The sequence below is a fragment of the Dasypus novemcinctus genome, chromosome 23, assembly GCF_030445035.2.
Source record: "Dasypus novemcinctus isolate mDasNov1 chromosome 23, mDasNov1.1.hap2, whole genome shotgun sequence".
NCBI classification, from domain to species: Eukaryota; Metazoa; Chordata; class Mammalia; order Cingulata; family Dasypodidae; genus Dasypus; species Dasypus novemcinctus.
The window spans coordinates 9,720,495-9,729,914 of record NC_080695.1 but is presented as its reverse complement, the minus strand read 5'-3'; positions in this window follow the sequence as shown (position 1 = coordinate 9,729,914).

Sequence of the window (9,420 nt, the reverse complement as noted above, 5' to 3'; positions counted from 1 at the left end):
CTGTTTAAGAGAGGAGAGGACATACAGATCTGAGGGCCAGAGACCACAACCTCATGGCCATGTCTCCTTAAAGCAGGGTTTCTTAAGAAGGGGTCTGTGGAACAAAAATTGATGAAAAGCCCTGCCTGAAAGGGATGAGGAAACACACTCTAATTTCCAATCTCCCCTGTAGACTAACAAACCTCCTCATGTATCATCAATAATGGTTAAAAGATTCCTGGCTTTCCTAGCTCCCTATTTCCTTGTAACACTCCAATCCTTCCAGAGAAAAAGGCTTGCAAGGTTTTACCCCTTGTGAGATAACTAATGGATGTAGCCCCAGTTCATGTCTTCTCAGAAGCAGGCTTCTCTAGACCCCTTAGCTCCGTATCTAGCAGTTGCCCACAGATTTTCCTGGAGGAATGAAGCTGAAGGGTCCTGCATGAAGTTCTTGCCATGGACTGATCCTGGGAACTTTGTATCCAGGTGATTCTAAAGTCAAGTCTTTCTCTAAACTAAGTGCATAAAAGTTTCTCTTCTGTTCTAATTTGCGCTTGCTTTAACTTTGTTATACTCTTCATGCCTAAGAACTCATGAGTCAGATTTGGGGTTTGTCTATTTAAAAAATTGACAACATTGAAAGGTAACCTAAAGATGAGTCTTTAAATATCAATGCCATCTTTCAATTAAATTTTATGTATAAAGAAATAACAAATGGAATTAATTCAAGTGCAGAAAAAGCAGAAAAACTTAGCAAAGTTGTCAGCAATAAAATTGTTTTAGTTGCTTAATGAATGAAAGTGCTCAAATTGTTTTTAAGTGAAAACTTATTTGAAACTGTAACTAAAAGTCAAGATCATTATATAGATGCCTTTATTTTATAAAAAAGCATAAGGATAATAACTGAAATTATAACTGGGTGGGTGTTTAACCAGATTTTGTCTAGTTTTTCTTTATAGTTTATTTCATTTATTTATTCCCCTCTCCCCACCTTGTTGATGGTGCAGGAGTGTGGTCCATCAGCTGGCCACAGCAGTGGTGCAAGCCAGCTTGCCTCCATGAGGAGGCACCAGGAATTGAACCTGGGACTTCCCATATGGTAGACGGGAACCCAATCACCTGAATCACATCCACCACCTCTAGGTTCTTAGCTATGCTGCAGAAATGAATTTCAAGAGAACATTGGGTTGTTTAGGCCAGGAATTTATTAAGGGAGGGAGGGAAGAGAAATGGGAAGAAATAAGAGACCATGGGTCCCAGGCAGAGAGGAAGGGGCTAAAAAGTGATAAAATGGGCTGATTTCTGGACTACAATTTCCCATTATAGATTATAAATGCCCAGGTTTTACTTGCATGGCCATGATGGTATGGGAAAACTGGGAAGAGCAGGGTGCAGAAGGCAGGAACAGGCACACAGAGCAGCACTAGGACAGAGCAAAGGCAAGACAGCAGGAGAGAGAAAGAAGTCTTTGTGCTTCCTTTTTAAACCATCAATTATTCTGTCTGTTTGCTAAAAGCATAGGAAGAGTCCCAGATGTTTGCTATTTTGATTGATTACTGCACCAATCAATCCCCAAGGAGGGTCAAATAGTAAGGCCCCTGGAGAATATCCTGGGCTTCTCCTAGTTTCCAGAGGAAATCTCATTCTGAATTGCAGAATCTTGGAGGGTCTTCCAGCAGTCATCCTGTGGGTGCTGAATGGCATGTGGATTTCTTGCCAGGTTCCAGATCCATCTATTGATTCCTTATCTCACTGGCTGGCTTCAGATGTAGCCTAGACTTGAGCCACTCTAATGGTAATCTTAAATTAAATTTACCTTAGAATATACTTATTTTGTAATGAACTTTATGGAGTCCTTCAACTTCAGCTATTTTGATGGTAATTATAAACTGATTTAGCCTTTGTTTATGGTTACTTCAAGACTAGCCTCACCCCTTGCCTTTGTTTATGGTTATTTCACCATATGCTTCTACCCCCTGTAGCTCAGGGGAAAGCAAACTTAAATGACTCCTGTCTCCTGTCCTACTGTTTTTAGTGATCCTGCTTTCTCTCATGACCCCAAGTGTGGACTAAATTGCTGCCTGGTGGAATTCTCAACACTCAGGGTTGAACATTCACTTTTCCAGTCCAGTGGCTGCCTGGAGTTCAGGGTTCCTAAAAGTGGCAATTCCTGAGAGAAATCAGTTTCCCTGAGGCTTTGACAGCCTCAATGAGTATACATAAAATTAGTCTTGCCCATCCAAGGTCTGCTAAAGCCAAAGTTGGAAATAAAGTTTTGAAGCAAAGGAAAATTGTATTAAAGCATTGGGGACATTTTGGTTATAAGCCAGTCATTAAGGAATGAAATTCTTGTGCAAAACTTCATGGTCACAGTGCAAAGTAGAGGACAAAAAGCCTTCAAAGAAATCTTCCAAATGTTATTTTACAGTTAACCTTTTTTTTAAAAGAATGAAAGTTTTTTTTAAAGATTTATTTTATTTATTTCTCTCCCTTTCCCCCCCACCCCAGTTGTCTGTTCTCTGTGTCCCTTTGCTGTGTGTTCTTTTTGTCTGCTTCTTGTATTGTCAGCAGCATGGGAATCTGTGTTTCTTTTTGTTGCATCATCTTGATGTGCTATACACAGCATTGGAAGTGTTCAGAAAGTGTAAAAATCAAAACAAACTTCAGCATTGTTAAACTCTTGTACATTCAGACCAGGCCTTCAATACACTGCAGGTTGCCTTTGCATTGGAGTTATTGGCTAGTTTGGTCACTGACCCCTAAAACAATAAATGTTATTTAGTGCATCTCTGGTTGTGCTCCTAAAGTGGATGGAGAGTATGGAGAGTACCTTGCAGGTTCAAACTCCTGCAGCAGCCAGTGATGGCTCAATATGACCAGATGCAGAATGGACATTGCCTCCAAAATGGCACCATTTCATAGTGCCAAAGGGTGTTTATGCACCAGGTCAGTGGAATACTGGAGCCTACTTTCCAAGCTTCTCTCTAGAATCAATAGTGCTGCAACATGCTGGCTATGTGAAGGGCATACCAAGTGGAGTAATGATTACCAGCGTGATGTAAGTAGAACTTAAACATATTATGACCTACTCCTATGGAGAGATAATATGTATGGTATTGCAAACCTGGAGCTTAGATCTACTAACTGCAGCTCAAAGAGAAACTTACGCATTGGATAGTGCATTGATTAGTAGTAAGCACTGCACCTATATCTTTCCTATTCTAGATATATGCCTGGTGATTATGATGATATCTTTCCTATTCTAGATCATATGTGGAAGGATATTGAATATCTGAAAAGTCATGGTAAACTTCATTTTCTAAGTAGTTAATTAACATGCCCATAAGTAAAGGAATATCCACCTTCCTTGAGAGCAGTGGAGGCAACAGCCCTTTTAATTTATAAAAAGGCCACCAAATTAACTTGGGGGTGACCTCTCACAGTTTTAACCCACACAAGGTGAAATATGTGTTTAACCCAGTTATTGCTCCCAGCCCTTATTCTAAAACCTGTCCCAGATATACCCTGGGGAGGACTGGTGAACCCACATGCCTCCTGACAGTGCTAAGCATTTCCCTCCAAAAGAGAAACAGGAAACGAGGTGGCTAGGACCCAACTTCAGCTTAGTCCCTTCAAGATGGTCTATGGATAACCTTTCCTTACCCAGGACTGAAAAACAGGTTCTGATCAAATCCTGGGAGGAAAAAAGGCCTCACTCTCAATTAGAGACACAATGGAAAGGACCTTATTCAGATCATTCCTGCAGCTGTTCAAGGAATTGCCAGCTGGGTGCACTTAGCCTGAATGAAGTCAGCTCTGCCAAGGAAGTGCCAGCTCACCAAAAGCACCTGATGGGACATACATATGCCAGTCATTGGACAGCCTGAAATTCATCTTCAAGAAACAAAGCTAAGTAGTGTCTGTGTCAAAGACAGCTGTTCCATTTAACTCTAGCCCAATTGCCTATTGCTAGGGGGAGGTCAAGTCAAACACCCCTTATCTAGAAATCTTGTCTGTTTTCATTTCCTGTAGTTTCTCCCTATGCAATTACTGAAAAGGCAATACCTCCTCTCATCCCACTTTTAGCTAGTTGTCTTAAGAATAACCACCACCATAGAAAACTGGAATTGGCAATTTATACCAAACCCCATTATCTACTACAATCTCTCCCTAGACCCAACTAACAGCATAGAAGAAACTAGCTGCACCTTAGAATTTCTAAAACAGCAAACAAACTCTCTTGCTACCATAGTACTGAAAAATCACAGATCCCTTAACAAGCTGCCAGCAGCACAGGGTGGGGTGAGGGTGTGTGTGTATGTGTGTGTGCATGTATATTTCTCAAGAAAAATGCTGTTTCTATAAATCACTCTGGAATAGTCCTAAACAGCATTTGAAACCTGAGAGGTGAAGCCCTCCAACTTCAGGGGGATGCAGCCTCTCAAGGCGCCCAGGGCTTTCTTACTTTTGTGGTCCAGTATGTCATAGCTGACTTCTCTTTTTTTGGATCCACTTACAGCCATCTTCTTTATTCTTTATTCATATATCTTAAATTCTAACTAAGCTTATTTCTTCCAGAATCAACACCTTCCAAAACAAGATATTAGTCACTTAGGGATTTCAGCCAGTTCCAAGCACAGTGACCCTTCTTCCCTCAACCTCATTAGAAAAGCCAGAGAACTTTACACCCTGTCAGGCAGGGACTACTGCCCTACCCAGTAGGAAGTAACTACAGAAGAATGATCATCGCCCCTCACTAACCCCCATAAGAATAAGGGTGTGAACTCTCTGAGAGAGGAGCTGAGGCAGGTTAGCACAGCACCATGGAGAAGATGACCCACAACATGGCTGGCAGACAACATGGCTGGCAGACAACATGGCTGACAGACAACATGGCTGGCAGAAAACATGGCTGGCAGAAAAGAAGGCTGCAAGACCTCCCTGGGATTTTGAGTTTAACCTTGAGGTCCCCGTTTCTGTTTCCAGGACCTCCTCTTGGCCTTGGGTATTCCATAAAGGCCTCACCATTGACCCCTACTGGAGGTGGGGTAACCAGTAACTGCTGGGGCCCATCCCCTTCTCATTAGCAAGGGGGTGGAATAAGGAACAGTTTAAAAGGTAATCACACAAGGGAGAGCACGCCGTTTCTGCCGAGAGGGGCCCACACCAAATCTTGCTGTGTATTTCCATCTTTCTCTTCCATTTCTCAGCAAGCACTCTTCTTTCCCTCATTTCCCAAATAAATTATTTTTACTGGCCTAAACATACTGGTGTGTTCATAAATTCTTTTATGCATCATAGCCAAGAACCTAGAGGAATCTAACGTTTCTCCATCTTCATAACTGTCTATAACCACACAGACTATAGTTATTTCATCTCAAGACAAATTTGACTTTCACAAAACACATTCCCTTACTAAATGTTACCTTCTACAATGTCTTCTACAACTTTCTATATTCATTCAAGCCTTGCCTTACACATTTCCACCCTGGTTTTATGAAAACCTGTCATCTTATCTTAGGACAAAACACATTCCCTTAAACAAACTCAACATTGACTATAAATTCACTTCCACAAAACTTTTACTTCTTTCTATATCCATTTAAGTCTCATATCCCACATTCTGCTGTGGGAAGGATAAAAACTACTTATTTCAATTTAGGCAAAAGCAATTAAAAAAAAAAAGGTTTGTAATAATTTTATTAGCCAATAACTTACAATTTTCATCAATTTGAGTATTTAACACATCTAATGCCAATTTATTTTATGAGTATCCATACTCACTTATCAATATCGGTACTTATTTAATTTTTTGGCCATTTGAATAGAGCTCTTTTAAGAATTTTCATTTGTTTATTTAAGATTGCCACCCAGAGGTATGAACATATACATTGAAAAAACAAACAAACACAAAAAGAGTTAAGACACAAAAGAAGAAACATAAAGCTCACTAATTTGACTCATAATTCTTACTCCCTTGGTATGACTCTTTTCAAGATCTCCATCATTTCACGTCTCTGATTTTTGCTTCCTTTAAGATCTCCTCTGGAATCTGTGCTGCATGTAATAGGCCAGCTCGTTCTTGGAAACATTAGGAATACTTGAACAGTATAAATGCAGTTAAACACTAATTTAGTAGTAAAGACAGGCAGACATTTAACACATATATTCTCGATTATTACTCTTTAGGCATACAATTAGATTTGAAGTTCAGGAGTAAACTATTGATTCAAGACTGAAAGTTCTTTTTAACAACTTGATAAACATTCTGATCAAAATAAGATGACAAAAACTTAAAGCATTGTCAAAGTAACATCCCACTTAAACTCTTCCTCAGTTTACACAAAAATTGTGAGCTTTCAGTTTTGTAATTTATTTTTAATTGCAGGCTTACAAAAGTTGCTAGTATTTTTCTATTTTCTCTTACTTTCATAGAGTTGTCCAGTTCAAAATTAATAAACTTTAACAGCACTAATTTTATCAATGTGGCTATCCAGGCCCAGTTAGGATTATTATGGAAATGAAATAGAGAACATGGAAGGCAGGGCAAGATGGTGGCTGAGTGAGTGTACCTTATAGTCTCTCCTGCAAAGAAGCGGCTGGGCAGCGTTAGAAATTCTTCAGGACCAGGCTGTTTTGGGATTTTGCAGGGGAGGAGGTGTCTGGACATCGATTTGGTGGGATGGTAACAGAGAAGATTCGTGTAAAAGCTAACATGGAGTTGAAGAATGTCAACCACCACACCATGGAGCCTAGAGTGCCTACATCTGAAAGCAGGAGGATTGCATCCAGTATCCATGTGGAATCTAAACCCCCTCTTGACATAGATGTGGAATGGACACAACCAAGCCAAGGCCCACAGGAAGGAGGAATACAGTAAGGATTAGAGTGGACTTAATGATATTCTATTCATGAACTATTGTGGTTAATAATCAAGAAAATGTGGCATTGGTGTGAAAAAAGTGGCCATGATGGCTGATGGGTACGGGGAATGGGAGGAGGAGATGAGATGTGGAGACATTTTCAGGACTTGGAGTTGTCCTGGGTGGTGCTGCAGGGACAATTACCGGACATTGTATGTCCTCCCATGGCCCACTGGATGGAATGTGGGAGAGTGTGGGCTATGGTGTGGACCATTGGCCATGGGGTGCAGCGATGCCCAGAGATGTACTCACCAAATGCAATGGATGTGTCATGATGATGGGGGAGAGTGTTACTGTGGGGGGAGTGGTGGGGTGGGGGTGGTGGGGGTGAATGGGGACCTCATATTTTTTGAATGTAATATTTTTTTAAAAAATGAATTAAAAAAAAGACTCAAAAAAAAAAAAACCCAAAACAAAACAGAGAACATGAATGTTGCTATGTTTTTCTACTTCTTCAGCAGCTAAGCTCTCTCTAGCCCACGGTCTTCAGGTGGCAGGGGTTTGAGGAGTAGCTGCCAAATTGTTGCCCTTATCTCAGTTAACTCTTTAGAAGAATATTTTCTCACAAATGGTTTTGCAGACAAATATCTTATTTAGCACTTCTGCTTGTGATTTAGCTTTTCTTTGCACAAGCATTCTAACAGGATTTAAAGATTCTTTTATAGTTTCTACATCTGAATCACTATCTCTTTCTTTTTTAGTTGCTTGGAGAGAACTCACTAAGGTGGAGGTGGAAGTCTGCAAATCCCTTTCTAGCTTTAACTTTTTTTTTTTAAGCAGTAGGTTTCTGTGTTTCCCTTGAGGTAATCTGCTGTAACTAACCGTACCACCCCTTGCAACTGGCAGCCCAAATCCTGTGGCAGCATGCCTGTTATCTTTACTGAGCTTCACAATCTTTTGTACTTGCAGCATGCACTCACTTGACTCCTATCAGCATTTTCAGGGCATCCCATACTCATGGAGTTCCACAACAGTCAAGCAAGTGAGTGACCCCAAATTCTCTTGAAGGTCCCCACTCTTCTGGTCCTCACTTGTCTGGGAGGGCAGCCACCCCTCCCCACATGGACGTTACAGGACAACTTGGGATTTCGCCGTGGATTCTCCCATCCTAGAGCTCATGGCCACCACTGCTGGTAGCCCTTTAGTCTACAGGCTATGGCTTGCCAGTTATTCCAATCCAACTCCTGAAGGGCATGAGTTGGTGAGGCTGTGAGACCAAAGAACACATCAGGCAGAGAATCAGACATGGGCTTCATTGGGACTTGTGGACAGGAGAGACTCTTTTGAAGGTGGCCAGTCAAAAGGATGAATGAATTTAGCACTCTGCAAAGAATTAGGAAAAGGAGGAGGAATACAAGGGGTCTCAGAACCCCATAGGGGTGGCAACAGAGTTCTGACTAGGGTTGCACATGGGTTTGGTGATGTTATCTCAGGAAATGAGGTTTTAAAGTTCAGAGATTTGGTTTAAGACATTCTTTCTCCTTGGGGAGGTGTGGGGTTTGTTAACCTTTAAGCTAGGCCCGGGTCATGTGCTGAGGACTTAGTGGGGGGATCCGGGCCCTGGAACTCCACACCAGTTTATAGATGAAATCTTGTAAACAACAAACAATATTCTAGTATTGTATGTGCCCAATATTACATGAGGGACATTTATGTTTAAAAAGTATTTATTGTTTATCTGAAATGTGAATTTGGTTAGGTGTGTGTTCTGTATTTTATCTGGCAATCCTAACTAAAAGCGAAACTAATACATTCTTATTAGTTATTCACCCATAAGAAAAGAGCACTGAACTTACAATACAGAGACTTAAGTTTGCATTTGGCTCTACAAAGAAAACACCCCATTTCCTCATTTTCACAGAAAGGGAAAAACTTATAGAAACTTCGTTTGAATTTTTATTCTGTTCCTTTGCAATTGATGCTTCTTAAATGATTCCACTCAAGGAGCGAAGATTCAGGAAAGCCAGAAGCTAGTTTCTGGGTCCAGATTTTAAAATGTCTTGAACAAATAATCTATAACAAAAGATTTTCAAATAAATACATTTTTGACTCTCCTTTTGAAAATATCTACATAGAAAATAAACGCACAGGGGAAAATATCTCAAAATAGTAAATGTCACAGGTAAAACACTTAGCAATGGATTCAGGAAAAAGTATTGCTTCTTTGGGTTTCCCAGGTTTCAAATTCTTTGCCAGACTGCTCTTTAATGGACTTTTTCTGGCTGAATAAGAAAAATGAGATACTATTTTTTAAAAGAACACTGTCCAAAGTGTTCATAAACATTCCTTCCAATTAAAGAATAATACGCTTTAGGGTACATCTCTTCCCAAACATTCACCAAGATTCCTATCTAATTCAATGGAATTACAGATTTTTCTTTTTCAAAAATCATGAGTGGTCTTATCCCACTCATGATATAATAAGTAGGCATCTCAGGCTAAGAGGCATCGCCTCTAGCCTGAGAATTAGAGGGCACTGAGGATGTTTCTTTTCTTTTTTGTCCCACAGGAAATGCGC